Here is a 24,323-nt window from a genome sequence, read left to right as displayed (position 1 = left end):
CTAAGATCTCTTCTGAGGTCTTTGTAGTACCTTGGATCTTCTTTTCTTCACTGAGTTCTGTCTGTCCTACAGTTGTAGTTTTTGAGGTATCTAAAATTTTATAGGTATGCTGTAAGCTCTTTAAGGAATTCTGTTAGGTTATCAATGACATGCTGAAGCCAAAATAATAAAAGGTGGAAAGACACATGAAAGTCAAATTGGGACTGGGTTTCAGGCTCTTTTCCTTCCACAAATCATTTCTTCATAATGGCTTAGCTGAAGTTTTCCTTAAATAAGTCTTTGAATGCTTGAATTCCTGATTCCAAACTAATTTATTGGTTTTATATGTCCCACAGAGCATGACTCTCTCACCCAATCCAAACAGATATCCTGTGAGGAGTAGTTGAAATGCCTTTATCAGAAGGCATCTCGGACATGATCACTACTCTGATTAAATTGAAGTGTGTTCTCATCTGACAAAGGTAGCAGAGCTAGCTTCTCATCAATTACTTTAAATGGGGGGATGATTTTATTGATTGACTCAGTCAACCCTCACCTTTATTCTTAGTTAAGGAAATTGAGGCCAAAAAAAAGGTGAAACAATTTGCTAAGATTGTAGAGATAATAATCATAGTTGACATTTATAGAGCACTTTGTTACAAGCCATTTTACATGAATTATTAGAGCTTTTTTAAAAAAACCCTTTTGTTTGTTTTGTTTATTTGTTTTTGGCATGGAACTGTGATTTTATCAGTAGGGAATTCTCTCCACCAATGGAGAGCAACAGTTCATGTGTAATTTATGTTATTAGAGAGTTGCTTGGGGGTCCTGAAAGATCTTGACTTGTTCATGGTAACATTGCTAGCATATATAATAGAATTCAGACACAGACTTTTCTGCTCCACTATTCCATATTGCTTCTGGTGAAGTAAGTCCAATAAGTATTTTTACAGAAGACTTGGAAGAAAAATATGAAGTAAATCACATAAGGAGATGTAGCAGAACTAGAATGCACTAACATGATGGAATGAGATTGTTCGATGAATAGACTGTTGGGCTGAAAGTCAGGAAGAACTGAGTTGAAATTTGGCCTCCGATATTTTTGTTACCTTGGACAAGTCACTTTGCTTCCCCCTGCTATAGTTTCTTCATCTGTAAAGTAGGAATCTTAATAGCATCTGCCTTCTAGAGCTGTTGTGAGAATGTATCTGCCTCCTTAGGGTTGTTGTGAGGGTATACCTGTCTCCCAGACTGTGAGGATAAAATAAAAGATTTTGTAAAGGGCTTTGTTAACTTTAAAGCTCTATATAAATGATAACAATGATGATGATGATGATGATGATGATGATGATGATGATGATGGTGATTCAGAGTCAGGCCTCATACTCATGCCTTCTCATTTCCAGCTTGGTTCCTTTTCAACTATGCTATTCTGAAGAAACTTTACATTTTGTTATTCACCAATTTTTGGTTATTATGAACTGGTTTTGATTAAGCAAAAATAAGTTTTTATCTTTGAGGGGTTTAATAAAGGTTTGCTGAGTTGATTTTATAGATGTATGAAGTATGTAAAAACTTCTTAGGTTCTTGGTGGACCAAGAAGTCATATTGGATTCTCTTTGATACCTTAAGTCATGCTTTTGTTCTAGCAACAAACCCATACAAGGTAGAACAACCTCCATTAATAACTCATTTGAAATTGATTGAGATTTATAGCTGAGACACATTTTTGGATTTGAAATTTGAAAAGGTGAGGAGATAAGCACTGAAAGTATGGGAGAAAACCAGATTTAGGGACTTGGGAAGTAGAAAGAATGTTCATTTCTCTAGAGGGAAAGCCTAGGAATCTGCAAGAGTCTTTCATAGAACTATGGGACCTCTGGAGAGAAAGACCCATGTGACTATAAAATGGTAGCAGCCAATATGAAATTTTTGGGCTAACCTAGGACCTTGCACACAAGCCAAGAGAGTCACAGTGATGAAGACTGAGTAGTAGAAGGATGAGAGGATTAATAGACCTTCAGGGGGACTTCATAATCAGCAGAGTTTCAAATTCAGTAGGAATCTGAATCAAGAAACACTTAGGGACATAGCCAAAAAGTTTTTTGTTATTTTTAGTCACATTCAATGCTTCATTACCTCTTTGTGGGTTTTCCTGGCAACGATATTGAAGTGTTTTGCCATTTCATTTTCTGGTTTATTTTATAGATGAGGAAACTGAGGCAAAGGTAAGTGACTTGCCAGCATCAGACAGTAAATGTCTGAGGCTACATTTGAACTCAGGTCCTCCTAACTCCAAACTCAGTGGTCTATCCACGGAGTACCTAGATGCCTTGGAGCAGGATTTTGCTCTTCACTAGTACTTTGGATGATTTGGTCTTTGCAGGTTTGAGGGGAGTGTCTCAAGTAACTCATAATTCTTTCCCCCTCCAGTAGCCCTGAAGTTCAGGGGTTGCTAAAGTGAAGAGAAGTGCCTAAGTCTAACTGAGAAGAGTTGGGTTGTTTGACTTTTTAGCAACCCTGAGGGATTTCTATTTGCATGAGTACATGGGCCAAACCACGAGGTGGTTAATAACCTGGAGAACTACTACTACATGGGTCCCTGGTAAAGTAGAGGCTTTCTAGAGAGGGGAAATGTGTTAATTTAATTGCTTTTGAGTTCAGGCTTATTTTATTTTAAGATTTTTTTTCTTTTTCCTACTCTCTCTCTGTTAACCTGAATGTTTATAAAGATCTAGAACCCTTATAGCTCTTTTGTAGCATTCCAAGTATAAGTCATATTCTGATATTCCTAGGTGAAATCCTTGTTCTTGAGCCCAAAAAAGAGTGATTTTTAAGATGCACCTGATTGAGCCTAGTCTATGCCCATCTTGGGCTTTGAGTATGAGCTTTGGAGTACTAAATCATATCGTTGCACTATTTGAGCTCCATTGAGCAGCAAAATAGTGTAATTGTTCTTAGAATAAGAGTGGTACAACAATATAACTGCAGTTATCCCATTATCATGTACTGAAATACTATATATAATATAGTTGTACTATAAAGGCCTACCCCTACGTAAAGTAATGTTCTGAACTGTAGGTGTCTATAATGCTTGCTGCCATTATTGCCCAGATGATCATAGTCCCTGGAATGTATAGATACAGTTATGATCTTATCTTGAAAAATGCCCTCTCTTGGAAAGGATTGGGACCTGTTTGATAGATGACTATGATCAAGGTCGTTGTGGGAAACTGTATCTGTTTGTCTTGCACATAAATGACTTTAGTCCCTAGGGCTATTGAGAACATTGTCTCTTTGGTGATCAGTAAAATGTTTTCCTCATAAAGATTTGTGATTTATTACTGATACAGAGCTTATTAGAGTGCCCAGTTCATAGAAGAAGCTTAATAAATGTTTATTGATTACTTATGTTTCATCCACTGATTAAAAAAAAGCAGTTCTTCCATGTCTTACCTCATTCTCTCTATGAGTTTTACATATTGTTACCATGATGCTAACCTTCTGGTGATGACTTTCTTTGAATTTAGCTACATTGGAAGACACATACTCTTCTGATAAGCTCATACTCAATTTCTTTCTAGGATGTAAACCACAGGCATTATCAGTTTACTCTGAGAAGTGATGTAGGTGAATCTGCTGCCAGCTATACTGAGGTCTCAAAGCAAAAAAATGCATTAGAGGGAAAAGAAAGTATTTGGCATCAGCTCCTCTGATGGTAATTGCAAATCTAGCATTTCTCCTATTAGTACATATACAAGTATAGCAATAAGGAAAGATTTTTGACAATTTTTCTGAATCATTGGAATAATATGTGAAAGAGTAAAATTCTAGCATATATAATATTAGTAAGAAAAAAAGAATGCATCATAGAAGAGTTGAATTACATATTGTAATATGAAATACTTAGTTGTTAAAAATTAGGAAGGACTATACTTTCTGTGTGAACTTGAGAAAGTCACTTACTCTCTTCAGGTCTCACTTTCTTCATTAGTAAAAATGAGGACTTTGGAAAAACATCATTTAAGACCTTTTCTGGTTCTAAATCTATGATCTTGTGAATATACCTGAATTGGAATTATGGGCAGTAGAGAAATAAAACCAACTCTTTCCATTCTCTGGTCAAAACTTGATTTTGTTGAGGGGCAAATCCCTAAATCTAAGTAGCTTGTCAAGAAATAATTTTATTAGTTGAATTCAGTAGAGGAGAGAGCCTGAAAAAGGTGTGAAGTTTCATTACATAGACTTCAAACAAAAGCTTAAGACAAGCAACAAGTGGACCAACATGTAGGTCATTAGAGGGAAGCTTCCAGGTAGACATTTAACAAAATCTGAGTGAAGTCAAAATATAAACTATTTATAAGCTGGTAAAAATATAAACATTCAACAAAATTTGGGTAAAGTCAAAATATTAAACAAGTGTTTTGGATGTACTCAAAACCAGTTATCTGGCTTCCCTGGAGGGTCTCTAGAATCAACATAACCAATGGTTTCACTAGACAATTTCTAGGCATATAAAGCTAGATTAAAATCAATAAATAATAAAATGTTTTCCTCCTAAAGTCCATTTAGGATTTTTTAAAGTTACCTTTATATTAACTAATGAAGCTGTTAGTTCACAATTTTGAGTGAAGGAAAAAATTTAAATTGGAACAGAAAAAAAGGGAATTTATTATGTTTGTCATATTTGAAGTCATGAAGAGGAGTCTTCCTGACTCCAAGACCCAGTGTTCTATCATTGGGTCACCTAATTGCCCAAACTCAGCCATTTAGGAACGATGGTTAAAAAGTCTTTTATAGTCAAAATAGGTGTCATAAAAATACATTCACAGAAATTCATGCATGATGGTCATAGGAACATTCTTCTGACCTTTACACATAGTCCATTTATTATAACTTTGGGCTCAATTCTAACAGGTTCTTATTATTTAGTATCCTCAGCCACATTAGCTTAGCAAAAGAAAATTGAATTATCACTCTTAGATGTTGATCCAACTGACTTGGAAAAGAAGCATCAACTGATAGCCTGAAAATAAGAGAATGAAACAGAAAACCCCAAAAGCATAGCAACCTAAGGTCCACAAGTACAGGAACTAATCAAAATAAGTTTTAGCAGTTTCTGAGGGTTTCATGTATTACATGTAGCTCAGTACCATGATTCATTTCATGATGATAATCTTGAGCCATGAAAATGGTAAATTATATTAAGTATTCTATTTATAAAAGGCATTCTTGCAGGAAAGTATGCTATATAGTTTATAGGAATTTCTATAAAAATTATTAAGATGAAAACATTTTGTCAGAAAATTCCATTCACTGATGAAACATAATATTATGATAATATCATAGATTCAGAGCTGGTTATCTGGTCCAATCCCCTCATTTTGTGGATGAGAAAATAAAACTTACTAAGTTACTTGCTAAGTTACTTATCTAAAGTCACCTGGGTAGTAATAGGTGGAAGAGTGGGATCCAAACCCCAGGCTAAACAAACACACAGACACATGTCTGAAAAGTCTTTTTTTGGAATAACCAATATAGAATTCATATTTTTAATATACTTAATCATCTTTTGATAGACTATAATGGCTTTCTTGGATCCCTGATCCAATCTATTAACCAAACAGACATTTTGGCAGGCACACCACTTTAGAAAATGGATATTATATTAGGATAGACACAGGGGCTCCATATAGTAGGAAAACCCATATTTAGGTACCTTTTAAAAAAAAGTGTCTGGTTGATATTGTATTCTTACTATCCAGGCATATGGGTTTTGTGTTCCTGAGAGCTTGTTCTTGAATATTATCTAGTTTGTTAATGAAGTGTCTTTTGTCTTTGGTAGAGTAGAAAGAAAGCTTAGATATCTGACTTAATATAAATGGCCAATAATTTATGAATAGTTTATGCTACAGAAGTTGATTTTGTAAATTGGCTACTTGGATCTCAGGATACATTTTTACCATATAAACAATACTATAAATGAAAATTTAGTTCCCAGATTAGCCCGCAACAAAATATTCAATGCATAATGTGATTGTACTAATAACTTAGGGTCTGGGTTTGGAGGATGAAAAGCAATGAAGAGAAAGAAAGGGAGAAAGAGATTTATTTTACCTCTTCCCAAACATTAGGTCAACTGTCTGGTCAAGATTCAAAATATAATTTTGGAATTTTTTTCTCTTTTCTTTAATTTCCATTTATGACCTCTTGGACCCATTTTTCATTAGTCTTTTAATCATTTCAGACCATACAACCATAATCTCTCTCTCTGTGGTCTCCATTCCCACCTCACAAAGCATGACCTACCCTTCCCCAATACCTCCAAAATTATCTATCCTTTCCTCTTAAACAAAATTTCCATTCTCTTAGTACAGTTTGCTATAGGAAGAAAGCATTCTAATCAAATTAATTTATATTAATATCTGAAGAATTGTTATACTTTAATCTATCCAGAAATATTTGCACTTTTGAAAAAAATATTAACACAAACGGCTTTTCAACTAGTAAAATTTCAGCAAGTAAAAAATTAAGTAAAAACTTTTATTCACTATGTAGGATTTCTTTCCAGATTTTTTTCTGGGTCACCACTTCATCTACAGGTCCAGCTTGCCTGTGAGTCAGACCTTAGCATCAACTCCCCTTTTTCCTGCTTTTCAAAACCATCACACTCCCCATCCCCCCCACCCCCACCCTATCCTATTTCCCCTCTGTCCTTGTCTTTCATTTCAAAAATCCATAAATTCTCTAAAACTCTTAAGTTTTAAAGTGGGGGCTTTAGTGCTGTTGAGAAGCAAATATCACAGTAATCATTTGAATATGTAAGAGATTTGCAAATTATATGTTTATATTTACCCAGAATAGCTTTCATAGAATAAGTCATAAACTTCTTCCTGTGCATTGGTCATATTAAAACAAATAATTGGGTATGGAAATTCAATTTCTAAGACACAAGATCTTTGTTGCACCAAAACTGAAATTAAAATGAACCATCTCTTTTGCTGCATGTTAAATTGAAAATTAAATTTAGACTGATATAAACTGACAAAAAAGTAAGCAAGCCAGATTGAGTCTTTGAGCTCTTCTTTACAGACCTCCAGTGAGGTGGAAGTTGATTCCAATTACACTAACCTATCCCTATAATAATTAGGAAGTTTACCCTAATATACAAATTAAATTTACCTCTTTCAGACAACTTTCATTCGTTGCTCCTAATTCTGCCTGTTGGGAACAAATAGACTAAGCCTAATGCTTCTTTTAGGTTGAGGGCTCTTCAAATACTAGAATATAATGATTCTCTTATCCTTCTCCTCATCTATCCCTAATCATGTCCTCTCTTCCAAGCTAATCATCTCCATTTTTTTCTTTTCTTTTTTTTTTTAAAGGTTTTTGCAAGGCAAATGGGGTTAAGTGGCTTGCCCAAGGCCACACAGCTAGCTAATTATTAAGTGTCTGAGCTCTGATTTGAACCCAGCTACTCCTGACTCCAGGGCTGGTGCTTTATCCACTACACCACCTAGCCGCCCCATCTCCATTTTTTTCAACCAATTCTTATATAACATATATTTATGTCCCTTTACTATCCTAGTTGTCACCCTTTGAATGCACTCTAGGTTTTTCAATGTTCTTCCTTAAATGTGGTGTCTCTTATAAGAGGACCCCAATTCAACATTCTGCTTCTGCCATTAAGTTGTTTTGGGTTCACTTCCCTAAACTTCATTTTCTTTCAAAATGAGGTGACTAGAGTAGAACAGAGATTCTCAGACCTTTTTTTTTTTGTTGTTTCAGAATTCCTTTATACTTTTAAAAATTATTGAGGATGTGGATTTACCACAATTTACCACATTAGAAATTTAAATGATTAAAATTTTCAAAATATTTATTCATACTTTAAAATAGCAATATTAAACACATATATTAACATAAATAACTTTGTATGAAAAATAACCATATTTTTCAAAACAAAATTAAGAATAGTTGCATTATTTTTTTTTTTGGCAAATCTCTGATAATAAAAGAATTAGATTCTTGATTTGTTTCTTTATTCAGTCTTTCATAATGTGTTTTGGTTGAAATACTTGAAAATATATGACTGAAAAGGAAGGAGCATTTTGATAGGTAAATGTCATCTTAGTATTATTATGAAAATAACTTTGATCTTGAGGACCCCCTAAAAGAATTCCAGGGAACCCTGAGGTCTGAGAACAATATTTTGAGAACTAGTCTAGGTTATCTCTAAGGTCTCTTCTCATAGAATGCTATGATTTCTAAATGTACTGGGTCATTCACTGTCTTCATCCTTACCCCATCCTCAAATAATATAGGTAAGAGGTGAAAAAAGGGAAAATTTCATCCAGCATCAAGTTAACTATGCATAATTTTCAGACACTTCAACTGCTGTGATATTAGGGAAGCAATCTGGTAGAAGAGAGAGGAAATGAATATTTGTATAGTGCCTACTATGTGACACACAGTACTAAGTACTTTACAGATAAGATCTCATTTGAGATAGTGGTGTGGAAAGAGTCAAAAGATCTGAGTTCAAGTGTAAATTCTCACTGACATTTAGCAGCTTTGTACCTACCCTTAAAAGTCAGTGTCTCACTTTCCTTGTCTATAAAATATAGATTATATTTGTACTACCCAGTCCACAGAATTGTTAAGAATTTTTTTTATAAATCTTAAAGTCCTTTATAACTTCTAGTTTTAGTTTGTGAACTTTCAAGTACTTTTAAAATATGACTTGCTATTAATGTTGTTATTCCTGTGAGAAATGTTTTACATTTGGAAAGGAACTTCATTATAGATCAGATCAGGCAATTATGATATTGTTTGTAAACTTTTAAAATATTCCACAAGATAAACTCCAAGAAGAGTCAGTTTCTTTGTCATTTTAATTCTCATGTTTCATTGATATGCTCTAGGAAATTAAATTGCATTCTCCTGGAGATAAATAATAACATTCATACATTGGTATTCCCAGCATGTAAACTCCTTCCATCAGTGTAGATAAACCACTGATTCTTATGTAACTTGGAGTTTTAAGTTGTTTGCTTCACTGAGAGTGAAGTCATATGACCAAAATCTATAATTTGGGTGGCTTTGAATCAGAACTTGTTCTCAAATTGTTTCCAAAGCCAGCTAGAGCTCTACCCATTATTTTCAAACTTACTTTTCAAGTAAAAGTTAATAGTTTTTAAAAAAATAGATAATAAATAAGATATTTGAAAATTTTTAAACAGTGTAAATCTGACCCACAAATTAAAGTGTACTTTACTTCAATGTTTTATTAGGATTTCATAAGTTTTTAACCTTATGACTGTGCAGTTCAGTAAAAGGGAAAGATTTTATTGGGTTTTAAAAATTAAAAGCCTTTTCCTAATGCTATTGCAATCATTGATATTTGAAAGAATAATTCAGCATCTATTCATTGTCTGAATTATTCCTTGTCGATTTCCTTTCTATTTGGGACCAAATTCTGTTATTTTCTTATTTTTGTTATATTTTTTGAATTTATGAAGAATCAGAATTGTCTTTAGTACTTAGTGATTAAAATTAGTTAAAGTGGAAGTAAATTAACTAAATAATTTATTGGCATTTTGTAGGTGAATAAATAATTAGCCCAATTTTTCTTTGTGGTTTAAATTCTATGAAAAACTCCCCTGATTTTATGGTAGGCTGAGAAAATTTAACCTTCTGGGAAAAAGGTAGGTGGAGACGAAGGTCCTTCCAGAGGAGAGCTATTGCACTGTCAAAGTTATCAAAATACAATTTTTTGTAATTTCCCCATCAGGTGCAAACTCTTTTGAGAACTGGTTCTGGTGTTTGGTTATTTTGGTTGTCATTTTGCATTTTCTTTCTTTGTATCTCCTTTTGTCCAGCACATGGAGAGTAATTAAATTCTTGTTAATTTGACTTGCTCCCAACTCATAAAATTTTGTGAATTGTAGAAATGGATCTGAATAAATCAAGGAAGGAACAGACTTAAAAATCAAGAGTTTATTTTTTACTTAAAGTGATTACTTTGGTGACCATCGCTGAAAATTGTGGTGAGAATGTCATAACAGGTTTACAGAATAATGTACATTATTTAAGTTTTTAATTTCTTGACAAAACCCCAAATTTATCCAATGATTGATTACTTCTTCAATACTTAAAAGCCATGAGTCAGGGCTTACAACTCTGAGTTCATGTAGATCAAACTGGGAATAACTAGGAAGTCTGTCAAGAAATAATCTCTTGACTCCTGTTTACTCTCTCCTAATGTAATCCTGGAAACACCTATATTTACCCCATTTTTAGTTCTCATCTAGTTCATTTCTTCTTTAAGCACTAACCCAATGAGGAATAGAATCTAGTGTTTATGTACGATAGGAACTACAGAAAGGATTCCTATCAGAACCCAGAGAGTAGGGGTATTTGACCACTTCTTATTTCGTGGTGTCCTTTGGCAGTCTGGTGAAACCTATGGGCCCCTTCTGAGGATAATGTCATTAAATAATTGAAGGAAAGGCTGAATTTTAGTCAGAGATTAGTGAAAACAGAAACATTTTTTTTCCTTTCAAGTTTATGGAATTCCTGAAAAAGGATGCTAGGTTAAGAACCCCTATTATAAAGGAAAGAAGAAAAAAAAATCCTGATTCAGACACCCTCTCCCTATTCTTTAGATAAAGATACATAGCTGGCAGTTATGAAGGCATTTTATCTCCTTGCCACAGCCAATGGATTCATCCATTTACTCTTAGTCAAGTTAGGGAGAGTAAATTCCTCTTTCCTGCTTCTGGGTCCAGACAGGATTCTTTCTTCACAGTAATCACTTCCCACTAAATTTTTTTGGAGTCAAGCACTGAGGAAACCAAACAACTTGTACACTAGTTTCCATTCTCTTTTCTGTATCTTGTCATTCTTCCCACCCTAAACCAGATGAAGAAACAATGCTGGCAACTGTTCCCAGTAAGGTTGAAACCTTACCACCACCACCACCCCACCTTATTACACCTCAGAATATTTCAATGATTTGCAGTTTTGTAAATGTGCTTGTTCTCTCTACCAAAGCAGATCACAACCCATTTGTAATTTAATAGATAATTTTCTCTAAATTTATCTTCATGATCCTTATACTACAGACATAGAGTCTATGGCCTTATACCCTAAGCATTTCCAGCCAGAATGGAAGTTACAGAGATGATATATTTTGGTTTCTCACAACGGTTGTCTCCATTCAAAACTGAGTGATCAGAATAAGGTTATTATTATGAAGGATTTTCCCATGTATAGGAATGGTTTAATGGAAAAGATTGGTAGACACAATTAGATGACCCAAGTTTAAATCCAGGAACTCTGCTAAATCAAATGGTAGATTCAAACCTGGGTCATCTAAATGTGTCTACCACTGTGTCTTACCTTCCCCCTTCCCCCTCCTCTTTTTTGGCTGAGCCTGTGGTTTCATTGGTATGAGGAACTCCCAGTGTGGTTTTTAGAAAGTCACTTCCTCTCTCTAAATTTCAGTTTTCTAATCTGTAAAATGAGAGAATCTGACAGGTAAATAGCCCATGACCTTGTTTATATATGTGTCATATCCCATGGGGATGCTAGTAAGTGCTATGGATAGAGTGCTGGACCTGGAGTCAGGAAGACAGTTCAAATTTGGTCTCAGACACTTATCTAGCTGTGTTACCCAGTCAAATCACTTAACCTCTGTTTGCCCTGGTTTTCCTATCTGTAAAATGGAGAGAACAATAGAATCCACCTTTCAGGATTGTTATGAGAATCAAATGAGATTTAAAGTGCTTTGCACAGTGGAAGGAAGCAAAGAATGGTTTATTACCTTGATTGATTCCAGCTTGAGCATTCTAAAACCTTATGTTTACAAATGTATCATCCCCCTTCCCATCTGGACTGGAAGTTCCAAATCATTCCTTTGAGCTCCATATAAGAAGTCTATATAATCTGCACATAGGAATGGAAAAGCAACTATATATATGTACATATATATATATATATATATATATATATATATATATATATATATATAAAATAAAAAATCCTGGTTAAGTGAGAGATGAGTTCCAATTCTGCCTCAGAAACTTACCAACTGTGTGGCCAAAAAAAAGTCACTATTTTTTTTTTTTCTCAAAATGACTGCAGCAAAGATCCAGGTAGCACCTTTAGAATGAAAGCCTGTGAGATCTGTCTCTTACCTGGCTGTAGTGGTAGGAGGAAAGTTTGGTGCAAACCCATACCCTTCCAGCTATGGCACGTCATGGGAGCGTTGTTGCTACTGTTGTTGTTTTTTGTTTTTTTTTGCTACTAATAGAGACTTTGGTTTACTATACTAATCCCACAATTATAGACTGCACTGAAAGACTGTATAAATTAGATTTGGGGTATGGCCTGTATTTAGATTAGTTCGTTAAGACTCTACTTTTTGAGCATAAGTTCAAAGGAATTTGCTTCATCTTGGCTATGTAATATGTAAGGTTGATTGAGGTAATTCAAGAAAAAAGGATATCATTTCAACTCTGAACTGAATTGCAGATTGGTTACTAGAGTTGATAGGAAATATTTGTATAGTAAGGCTTATGACTGGTAACTTTTATGAATTTAAACCAATCTCCTCCACAATTCTAAGAACTTCAGTATATTTACTCCTTTATAAATTTAATTTTCTAAATAGGATTTTACCTTCATAATATTTCCAGCACATGTCAAGCAATAATAATAATAATAGCAATCATTTATATAGTAACTATGATGTGAAGGCACTGTACTAAGTAGTTTATCTACTTTATTTCATTTAATCCTCATAAAAATCCTGTAAGATAGATGTTATTATTCTCTCTATTTTTCAGATAAGGAATCGGAAGCAAACAGAAGTTAAATGACTTGTCCAGGGTCACACTGCTAATTAGTACCTAAGAACAGATTTGAACTCAGGTTTTCCTGACTCCAGACCAAGCACATTATCCCCTTCTTACATTTTTCCTTTCAATATTCCCATTGTTACCACCCTAATTCATTCACTGCTACTCAACTAGACTTCATTTATTTATTCATTCATTCATTCATCCATTCATTTATTTATTTTAGGTTTTTTGCAAGGCAGTGGGGTTAAGTGGCTTGCCCAAGGCCACATAGCTAATTATTAAGTGCTGAGGCCAGATATGAACTCAGGTACTCCTGACTCTAGGGTCGGTGCTCTATCCACTGTGCCACCTAGCCACCCCTCAACTAGACTTCAAATGGATGAAATAATGTATTTGAAATCCTTTGCAAATTTAAAGTACTGGCCATATCAGTCATTATGGTTGCTGTTGCTGATGTTATTGTTATCTTTTTACTGTAACCAGATTTGGCTTCTCAAAATGTATTTCTCTTATGAATGAAATTCAGTCATTGGCCTGTTTCAAAGCCCACTACAACCTCACATCACCCACCTTTCCAGCTCTATTCTTATAGTGCTTCAGGCAAACTGTATTATTCATTGCCCCCCCCTACCTTGTTCAGGCTTTGCTGTTGATGTACTTTTTCTTGTGCTGTTCTGCATTGCCCATTGAAATCCTATTTGTTCTTAAATTTAAGCTCAAATGCCCCCCTGTTGCATTAAGTATTCCTTGATCCTTCTCAATCAGTAAGAATATTTTCTCTTTTAGATCTCATGCAACACTTTGTTAACAACACTCTTATGCACTTACCATGTATCATTCTGAATTATAGTTGAGCATATATGTCTCTTATTCCTCTAAGTGACATATATAGACAACTTATTCCTCTTAGAAAACTCCTTAAGAAGAGTAGATTCTGTCTTTGTGTTTTCCCTAGAAAAGCATTTTGCACATGGTAGGCAATAATTGCTTGGTTGAAACATGAAACCAGTGAAAAACTTGAACATGTGCATGATGGAAAAAGTTAGAACTTTATTTATCTTTAATCACTGATCTCATCACTCTTCATGAGCTAAATATTCAATGTACACCTGATATGGTCAAAAGGCTACAGTAATGCTCATCCTAGAATTCTCTTGTACATGTATACTTTTAACTTTAAAATTTAATTTAGCATTGGTTTGTTGAGTGCCTACTTTGTACAAATAAGGCGTTGTTCTAGGTATGGGATATATAAAGATGAAAAACTGCATAGTCCCTGACATCAAGGATCTTATGATCTTGTAGAGGGAATGGACGATTTGTAATCTGTAATTTGTTAGAAATTCCTAAGCATGGGAGAGATTAAAATGGTGACTTGAAAGAGAGCTGGCTTTTAACTCAGGAACTCAGAGAAGGTTTCAGGGAGGAAATGGAATTTTATCTAACTTTCAAGGAGGCAGTGGATATTGTTAATATGAAGAGATGCAGGGGAAATATATTGCAGTAATGAGTGAGACAAAAACACCTTGTCAGTAGAGGGTGGAATGAGAATAAGGAATAGGAAGTAATCCGGAACTTTTTTAGTTTAGCTTTTAAGGGAAATATGAAATTTAATTAGACAAGTAAATAGAAGCCTGACTGTGGAGGGTCTTGAATGCTAGTTTTGGTTTGTTTGGTTTTTGGTTTTTAATTCAGTAGGTGATGGAGAGCCACTGAAGATCTTTAATTAATGGAATGACGTGATCTGACCTACATATCAGGAAGATCATTTTGATGTCATTTTGAAGGATATTTCAGAGAGATGAGAGTCAGAGGTAAGGGAGACTAACTAGAAGTGTGGATAAGAAGTAAAGAAGTCCTTGATTATGATGGAAATTTTGGAAACTGAACATATAGGATGGGTGCAGGAGTTCTTTCAGAGGCAGAATTGATGGATTCAGTAACTTATTGAATATGTGTAGTAGGGGAAATGAAAGAATGCATAATTAGTTTGAGTGACTGAGAGAATGATGGTGCTGTAAATAGAAAAAGAAATTTAAGAAGGAAAGGTTTTAGAGGGAATATAACAAAGAAATGTTAGTAAGACATACAAATATAGAATCCAGTAGACCCAGTGAAGCATTATATTATGTGTTTGAGGATATTTGGTAAATTTCATAGGTGGGTTATAAGAACTAATGAAACACACCAGGAAAAAAGTTTACTTAGTATGACTTATATGATATCCTTACTCCTAAATCTGGATAAATTGTTAAGGTGGTTTCTAGGTCTAGCTTTCTATAATTATGCAATCTTTTCTAACACTGATATTAATGCAAACTCATTTTTAAATCAAACAGGGTAGATTTGGAGATGCAATGTGACAAAAGATTCCAGTGACCTATATGTAGTATTTTTGTTAAAATTTAGTTATAATTTGTTTAACTTAGTTATGATTAGTTATAATTTACTAAATATTTAGGCATTTCATTTTATATACAAGATACTCCCATAACTATGAATATCTTATATTTTGTAGTATTTTAGTCAAAATATTTTAACTTGAATTAGTGTGTGATCATTAAAAGTCCATGAGATATATTTTATTATTATTATTATTATTATTACAAATTTTTATAGATGAGAAAGCTGATGTATAATGAGTTCAATCAACTTGCCTAGAATCCAGTTTTTAAGATGCATACCAGAGTATTCTTTGTGTTATATTACTGCTTAAATTTTTGGTCATCGATACTTTTGTTGCTTACTCATTTTATTCATGTCAAATTCTTTATGATCCCTTTTGTGTTTTTTTTTTGAAAAGATATTGAAGTGGTTTGTCATTTCTTTCTCCAACTTATTTTGCAGATGAGGAAACTAAGGCAAACTTAAGTGACTTGCCCAAGGTCCCACAGTTAATAAATATCTGAGGCCAGATTTGAATTTAGATTTTCTGATTCTAGATCCAGCGTTCTATCCATTGTGCCACCTAACTGTCCATTATTTAAACTTAAAAGCAGGATAACTAAAAGTGACTTGATTTGTTCTGCTGTTTGCCAACATCCTACCAGGATGTCCCATTTTCTTTTGGTTTAACTGTGCATGTAGGACAGAATGAGACAAACAATGAACTTTTAGGCTGTTATTTGTGAAAGAGTTCTTTGTAAATTCAGATAAAGTGGAAGATTGTTGTTTTGAGTGTGTGTTTTTAGTTTTTCCTTAACTTTTGATGAAGGAGTAGAGTAGAACAGTAAAGAAAAAAGTAAATTAAAAAGAGTACTATCTATTTCCCTAGGAGGAACAAAAGGAAGCTGGTAACTACTTGAACAGAAAACTGCTGCGGAAATAGGACACAAGTTATCATTATTATTATCATTCGCTTTTGTAAAGAATTTTAAAATGGGAGAAGATATCATTACAGAATTTTGTTTAAATGACTAAAGTATGACTAAGTTATGAAGAACTTTTTAAAAAACTAGTTTTGATACCTAATAAACAGAATCAGTATGTGGATAATGAGAGTCTTTTAATTTTTGACTTGAACTCTGCCTGGCAATAATATTCCCTCAATAAACTTGTAAAAATATAGAAACAAGTTGAATGAAAAATAATTTTTTTATGGAAAGAAAAAAGGGCCAAGCAAACAGAAAGGATATTTGACTATTAAGGTTTTTTGGAACTGAACCACACCTTTTCCTCTCTAATACTCCCTAATTTGATGCATATTCCAATTTGGAGTTTATATTTAGAAGATGGAGGACAGTCAAAGTATAGTGAATAGTTTACTTCAATGTTATATGTTGTATCTGCCCCCATAGAATGTAAACCCTCCGAGGGCAGGAGTTTTCATTTTTGTCTTTGTATTCCTGCTTGGCATAATGCCTTAGATGTAGAAAGTAGTTAATGAATAATTATTGGATAAAAATGAATTGAGCCATATCAAGTAGGTGTTAGGTGGTATAAATAACAATTATTAGATTTTTAAGTGTATGCTTAATAATACATACTTACATTTAAATAATGCTTAGGGTTGGCAAGGTACTTCGTATTTATTATCCTATGATCCTCACCACACTAGGTCACACAGATATTAATCATCCAAATTAGGATTTCACTTCAAATTTGGTGCTCTATTCATTCTACCACGTTTTGTGTGTTATACACTTACTTATGATTATTGTTATTTAATAATTTTAGAGCATTCCTTGGGCATCTTTAATGGAAATATCTTAAACTGCTCTTTATAATTTGTAAGGGTACAGCGATGAGGGTTCAATTACTAAGGAATGGGTGGAATGAGAATGAATGGCTAATGTTGTCATTCTGAATATGCTGAATTAATATAGGAGTTATTCTGTGAACTATTTACCGAAAAGAGGAAAGCACTGAAGAATTAGGTCTTCAGTATGTTCACTGGCCACAGACATTATAACAAAGCACACTGTTAGAGCTTGAATATAGTTTCAATAGTTGAGAGATATTCTCCCACATCCTGTTTCATCACAAATATTTATTGTTTTATTCATCGGTTCTCCACCCGCCTTGTGGGCTGTTGTGGTTACTGTCATTCATCCAGAAGGTCTAGGGAATGCCTCTATGCAATTATGCAACATTGGACTAGGGCAGTGAGGTACCCACAGAATTGAATGACATTAGGCAGAGTCCTCAAAACTTTGTCCTCCAGCCCTCTCTTCTCTCTCCACACTCTTCTTGTGACTTCATCTCTTTCCATAGTTTACTTATTACTAAAGGACTCTAACTCAGTCTCTTTGTCTTTGTCTCTCTGTCTGTCTGTCTGTATGTCGCTGTCACAGTCTCTGACTCTCTGTCTGTCTGTCTTTCTTTCTGTCTTTCTGTCTCTGTCTCTCTCCCCTTCCTCTTCTCTTTACATATGTGTGTTTGTGTATAGCTCTAATCTTTTCTCTGAGTTTCATCACCTCTAACCCAGCTGAACATCTGCATCTTACTATCTGATAAGTATCAAAAATGTAAATTCTCTGAAACTAAGCTCATCCTTCTCTCCCTTTCTCTGATGACAGCACCACCATTATCTCCATTATGTAGGCTTGAAACCTTTTAGTTATTTAAATGCCCCTCCCCAACTTCATTCAATAAGTTTCCTAGTCTTATTGATTCTATTCCTGAAATAGCCTTGTATTCCATCCCCTTCTTTTCACCTCCACTACCATCTTTATCTTTTAGGTCTTCATCAAATCTAATATTATTTATGTAGTACTAAAACATAGCGCCTGGCATAATGGATCTTTAATTTTTTTTTTTTTTTAGTTTTTTGCAAGGCAATGGGGTTAAGTGGTTTGCCCAAGGCCACACAGCTAGGTAATTATTAAGTGTCTGAGACCGGATTTGAACCCAGGTACTCCTGACTCCAGGGCCCGTGCTTTATCCACTACGCCACCTAGCCTCCCCCTGGATCTTTAATTTTTAAAATTATTTTTCTAAAAATTTTTTTCCTCAATTGCACATAAAACAATTTTAAACATTCATTTTTAAAAGTTTGAGTTCTAAATTCTCTCCTCCCCCTATTTAAGAGACAAACAATTTGATATAGGTTATATATGCACACTTATGCAAAACATATTTCCATATTATTCATGTTGTGAATGAAAACAGATAAAAAACTCCAAGAAAAATAAAGAATTTTTTTCAAAAGTTTGCTTTGATTCAGATTCTGTCAGTTCTTTTTTGGGAGGTAGATAGCATTTTTCATCATAAGTCCTTTGCAATTGTCTTAGTTTATGTTATTGCTGAGAATAGCTAAATTAAGCCATTTTCAGTTGATCATCATACAGTATTGCTGTTGTGCAGAACTCTTCTGGTTCTGCTCATTTCACTTTGCATCAGTTTATATATGTCTTTCTAGATTTTTCTGAAACCAACATGCTCATCTTTTCTTATAGCACAACAGTATTACCTCATAATCATACACCACAACTTGTCTGACCATTCATTCCTAAATTGATAGACATCCCTTCATTTCCAATTTTTTGCCACCACACAATATGTTGCTATAAATAGTTTTGTACATACAGCTCCTTTTAATCTTATTTATCTCTTTGGGATATAGTATTATTAGTCTTGTTGGGTAAATGTATATGCATAATTTTATAACTCTTTGGGCATAATTTCAAATTGCTTTCTAGCATGGTTGGATTAGTTCATAATTCTATCAGCAATACTTTACTATTTCTATCCTCTCCAGTATTTGTCATTTTCTTTTTCTGACATATTAATCAACCTGATGGGTGTGATACGTTACTCTAGGATTGTTTTAAATTGCATTTCTATAATCAATACGGATTAAAAACATTTTTTCATATGAGTACAGATAGTTTTGAATTCATCTGAAACCTGCCTCTTCACTTCCTTTTATCATTTATCAACTGGGAAATGACTTGTATTCTTATAAATTTGATTCAGTTCTACATTTTATCAGCACCCTCCTTCTCCTATACCTACTTTGTGGGGGTAAGATAACTTTCTATTCCCAACTTGTGTGTGCTGTTCTCAATTGATTCTACTTGTCCAATTCTAATTTTAAATACCTTATTTTCTTCAGTGAACTTTTGCACCTCCTTTTCCATTTGACCAATTCTCATTCTCAAGAAGTTATTCTCTTCAGTTAATTTTTCTATATCATTTTTCAATTGATCAATTCTGCTATTTGTGGAATTCTCTTCAGTAGACTTTTTTCCTCCTTTACCTTTTGGCCTGTTTTACCTATTTGATTTATTATAAGGTACTATTTTCTTCATTACTTTTTTTTGTTCTTCCATTGGCAAACGGTTCACTCTTTTTATCATGATTTTCTTGCAACACTCTCATTTCTTTTCTCAACTTTTCCTTAAATTTTCTTATTTAATTTTTAAAATTCTTTTTTCAAAATCTTCTAAGGATGATTTTTGGACCTGAGACCAATTCACAATTTTCTTTCATGCTTTGGACAGAGATCTTTCCACTTTGTTGTCTGCTGAGTTTGTGTTTTGATTTTTTATTATCACCAAAGTAACGTTCTGTGGTCTGATTTTTTAAATTTTATTTATTTAAGGCAATGGAGTTATGTGACTTGTCCAAGGTCATGCAGATAGATAATTGTTAATTATCTGAGGCTGGATTTAAACTCAGGTCCTCCTGATTCCAGGGTTGGTGCTTTATCTACTGTACCACCCAACTGCCCCAGTGTTTTATTTTTTTCCAGTCTATTTCTTGACTTTTAACTAACTTTATTTTGAATTTGGACTGCACTCCCAGGTTGAAAGGGACACTGTTGTCCCTTTTTTTTTCACAGCTGTTTTCAGAGTAAATTCTGAGAATCTTTAAGTTTTCAGTTCTTTCTGGGTGATATGATCTTTAAAGAGGTAGGGTCACTTGGCCTGTGTTATGGTCTGTGAGGGACCACGTGCACTATTTTCCTTTCTGGAACTGTGACAAGGTTCCCCATTCCTGCTTGTGCTTCTCCTTGTTCTGGGATTATGAACTGAAAACTTGTTTGAACAATGCAATAAAGTCTATAATTTCTTCTGATCACCTTACTATATGCGAATTGAGAACTCTGGAGGTTATAGTTGCTGATCCAGTCTTCTCCCAGGCCTACTGATTACTTGCTGGGGTGTGGCTTGTGCTGGAGCATTCTACTCCTGATCCAATGAGACAGAACTTTCCTGTCTACCTTTTAAGTTTTCTTGACGTGGAAAATTGTTTCACTGCATCCTTTTGTTTTGAGGTGTTATTTTAAAGTTGTTTGCAAGGGATTTTGGGAGAGCTAAGGTGATTCCCTGTCTTTACTAGACCATCTTGACCTTGTGTTCTATCTTCCCACAATACCACATTAAAGTAGAATTTTAATAAATACTTACTCTCTTATCACCTCTCAACTGGGTTATTATATTAGCATGTTAACTTGTCTTCTTCTTAGGGTCTTTCTTCCCTAGCCTGTCTTTCATATAGTTGTCAAAGTAACATTGATGTATAATTCTGCCCATTTCCTAGCCCTATTCAAAAACTTCCTTCTTGTCTGTAAGATCAAGTACAAACTCCTTGGTCTGGCATTAAAGACTTCTTACAGTATGACTCCAGTCTAATTTTTTTAAAGCTGCATTCACATAATTTCCCATTGTGTACTCTTCAATTCAAACTAGAATGCTAACTGAACCCTGTTTTCAGGTGCTCTCCTGCTCCTAATTTAGGCAGTCCCTTTGCCCCAAATCTTTTGTGGCTGAACCCTTTCTTTTCCTGTACAAGTTAACTCAGGTTTCACCTTCTCCATAAAGCCTTCATTGATCTCCTTACCTGATAGTGTTCTCTCTCATTCCTTAAATTCTCATGGAGCATTTGGTCTAGTTCTCTTTTGTTCCTAATTTAAATTAACTTAAACTTGTACCTTTTTGTGTGCATTCCATAATTTCGCCATTAGAGTTTCAATTCATTGAAGATAGTCTATCTTTAAAAAAATCTTTGAAAAAAGATTTTTTGTATCCCCCATACCTAGCCAACTTCATTGCACATAATAAGAATTAGTAAATATGTGTTAAATTCAATTTGACAGTGTTCTCTTGATAAAGTTCTTCTTATCTCAAAGAATAGTAAACTATTTACCAGTCCTTTTAAAGCCAGATGTTCCTACTAGGCAGAGAGAAAATGAATTTCCCCTCTTTAGAAAAATTAAAGGCATTATTGCCCAGAAATGTGATTCTACTGATTTTTAAAACACTATACTCACAAGAAGAAAACAATGTAGAAGAAAAAATGACTAATAAATAATACCTGGTACTTTAAAATCAGTTTAGAAATCTTAAGAGGAGTTTTCTTGAAATAAATGAAAGAAAAGCTTTTATTAAGTGTGCCCTATGTACAAAATATGGCAAGAAGAACTGGGGATATATATGAAATCATGATAGTCCTTGTTCTTTAGAAGGTCACGTTCTGTTTTTTTTTTTTTTTTTTTTTTTTTTAGATTTTTCAAGGCAATGGGGTTAAGTGGCTTGCCCAAGGCCACACGGCTAGATAATTATTAAATGTCTGAGGTTGGATTTGAACCCAGGTACTCCTGATTCCAAGGCTGGTGCTCTATTCACTGTGCCACCTAGCCACCCTTAGAAGGTCACATTCTAATGGGGAGATGTTGCATATAAAAATTTTCAATTGTAAGTCAAATGGAGAGGTCTCATGGTCTTTAGGATGAAATGGCAAATGATGCAGTTAGTGTTCTGTGGTTATTATCTCATTTAGCACACATATTTTGATGAGTATTTGTATTAATATAAAATTGTAAAGTGCCATAGGAAGTTAATAAGTAACCTATTTGTATGATAACTGATATTAGTTGTTTATTTGTATGATAAAATTATGTCTTCATGAAAATGTCTCCTTTAAATGAAAAGTATTGGAAGTACAACTAGGTCTTGATTTAGTATGTATGGAATTGCCTGAAATGGTCAAATTATTTAAATTTGTGCTGGAACCAATCACTCTATTTTATTTACTTATAACTTCAGATAGTGTATATTTGAATATGTGAAATCACACGGGGAATTATTTGCATTAATTGAATTTATCTGCATATAAATGCTTTAGCACTTTGAACATAAAGATTAAAGTTCAAAAATTTAAATAAAAAAATCTTTGAAGAAACTTGTTCCACTGCTCTTTTGTAACAAAAAATAAATTATGGAAGAATATGATGGAAAATATAAGCAATTATTACAGTATATTTTATATGGGCAAAATAAGTTTTAAACGTCCCCACCAAGTGAACTATCTAGTGCTCTGTAACAAATAGACATAATTTATGTTATGAAATTTTACATACATGCATTCTGAAGAAAAGCAATGTAACTCATCAGGATATGCCCATTTTTCCTAAGCTATTATTTTGAAACTGCTCAAGTTTATCTAGCTATTTTTTTGTTTCAGTACTTTGGGTCTGTATAAAATGCATCACCCACCTCAACTGCTTCCTCCTCCACATGCTCATATTCTTATCCTTCAAACCAATAGATTTAATTTCCCTGTTTTGGTTAACACTTAAGTTCATTTTCAGAGGCAGTTTTTTTTTAATGGAACCATTGTGGGAGGGGAAATCATGATGCAGAAATCCTTGTCAGCAGGTTGAGGATTCTGCCTGAATAACCAGAGTGAAGGATGAGGAGAACTTGTGACTGGCTAGGAGGCTGCCACATGCAGAAAACAGATCTACAGGTAGGAACACAAATCTTTATCTTTAATCATTTCACCATATTTGTTTTTGCAAAAAAAAAAATCAACACATCATTCACTTTTAATAGACAATGCAAAAACCTATGAGCAAATAACTTGCATATTGCTTACTTAAATTCCTGGATTTGTTTCAATTTCAATGATTTTTAAATAAAATTTTTCTTTAAAAAACCTATACCACTAAGAATAGAAGGAATGTAGAAATCTGGTAAAAAAGTTTCAAAGACAATTCCTCAGATAGGCAGTGTTTGGGTTGGAATACTGCTGTGGTATAGGAAATGATGAACTATTTGATTTAGAAAAATATGGAAAGACTTGGACTTAGGAAGGAAGATACTATCTACCTTCAGAGGATCAGATGACAGGTAGAAATAAGTATAACATATTCACATACATATATACATATATATATATATATATATATTTATACACATCTAGATATCTCATGTCTAATTGTAGCCCTCTTTATGGTGGAAGAGAGGGGAGAAAATAAAGTATAAACAGAAAATCAACAAGGATTCCTTTCTTATGTTCTGTGATGTACATGACAATATTTCCCTTCATTTTGTATTTAAGTTTAAAATTTTAAAAATTACAAAAAAGGTTTCTAGGTTGATTTCCAAATAGCATAGGCCAATAGCTTTAAAAAAGCAGGAAGCTTTACTGAGTTTTGAAATGAATTCACAAGTGGGTCTGCAATTTTAAAAATAAAACCTCTAAGAGATATGATTTTGGTTATTGAAGACCATCTGCCCGGAAAAAAACACATCAGAGAGTAAGACATTACTCAGAATTATCATTTCAGAAAGGAACTGTTAGAAAACAGCTACGGACTACAGGATATTGTACATAATTGACAACATGTTTGCTAAACCTGATTTATATTTTGTCTTTCTTAAGTACTTCTAGAAAATCCCAAGGTTACAAACTAATTCTGACACGAGAAGGAAGGGAAAGTCCACAAGTCAGATACCCTTGGAAATGGGCTCAGCTTGTGATTTACTAAATTTACCAGAGCAAAAATCACTCTGCCAGTAGCTTTACCACAATGTTCTCACATGGAGTGAGATTTATGAAAACTAAAATAAGTGCTGGTTAAGAACAAACCCCCCAAACTGAAAAAGTTTTAGAAAGAATTTTTATTAAGTCATTTGGCAGAGGAGAGCCAGAAAAAGAGGTGTGGCTTCCCTTTTAAGTTTCTGTGGTGTTTACATTACAGTTTATAGAGTTCAAATAAGGGCATAGAGATGAGCAGATGGTTGATCA

General features: G+C 33.9%; 1 protein-coding gene across 12 annotated transcripts in view; it reads left to right on the top strand.

Annotated features, from left to right (window-relative positions):
- The window catches only part of HIVEP2 (HIVEP zinc finger 2), a 392,429-nt gene that overhangs the window by 46,585 nt on the left and 321,521 nt on the right, over positions 1 to 24,323 (top strand). Inside the window, exon 2 of one of the 12 annotated variants that reach the window (XM_074187719.1) lies at positions 22,949 to 23,039. The exons of 10 other annotated variants lie outside the window; for them this stretch is intronic. The gene's annotated coding sequence lies outside the window, so the exon portion shown is untranslated. Of the gene's footprint in view, positions 1 to 12,009; positions 23,040 to 24,323 lie in introns of those variants that run through there. One more of the 12 variants, XM_074187720.1, reaches the window with a different exon arrangement.

This window comes from Macrotis lagotis, chromosome 5 (genome assembly GCF_037893015.1).
Source record: "Macrotis lagotis isolate mMagLag1 chromosome 5, bilby.v1.9.chrom.fasta, whole genome shotgun sequence".
NCBI lineage: Eukaryota > Metazoa > Chordata > Mammalia > Peramelemorphia > Peramelidae > Macrotis > Macrotis lagotis.
This window is presented reverse-complemented; position numbering and strand designations above follow the sequence as displayed.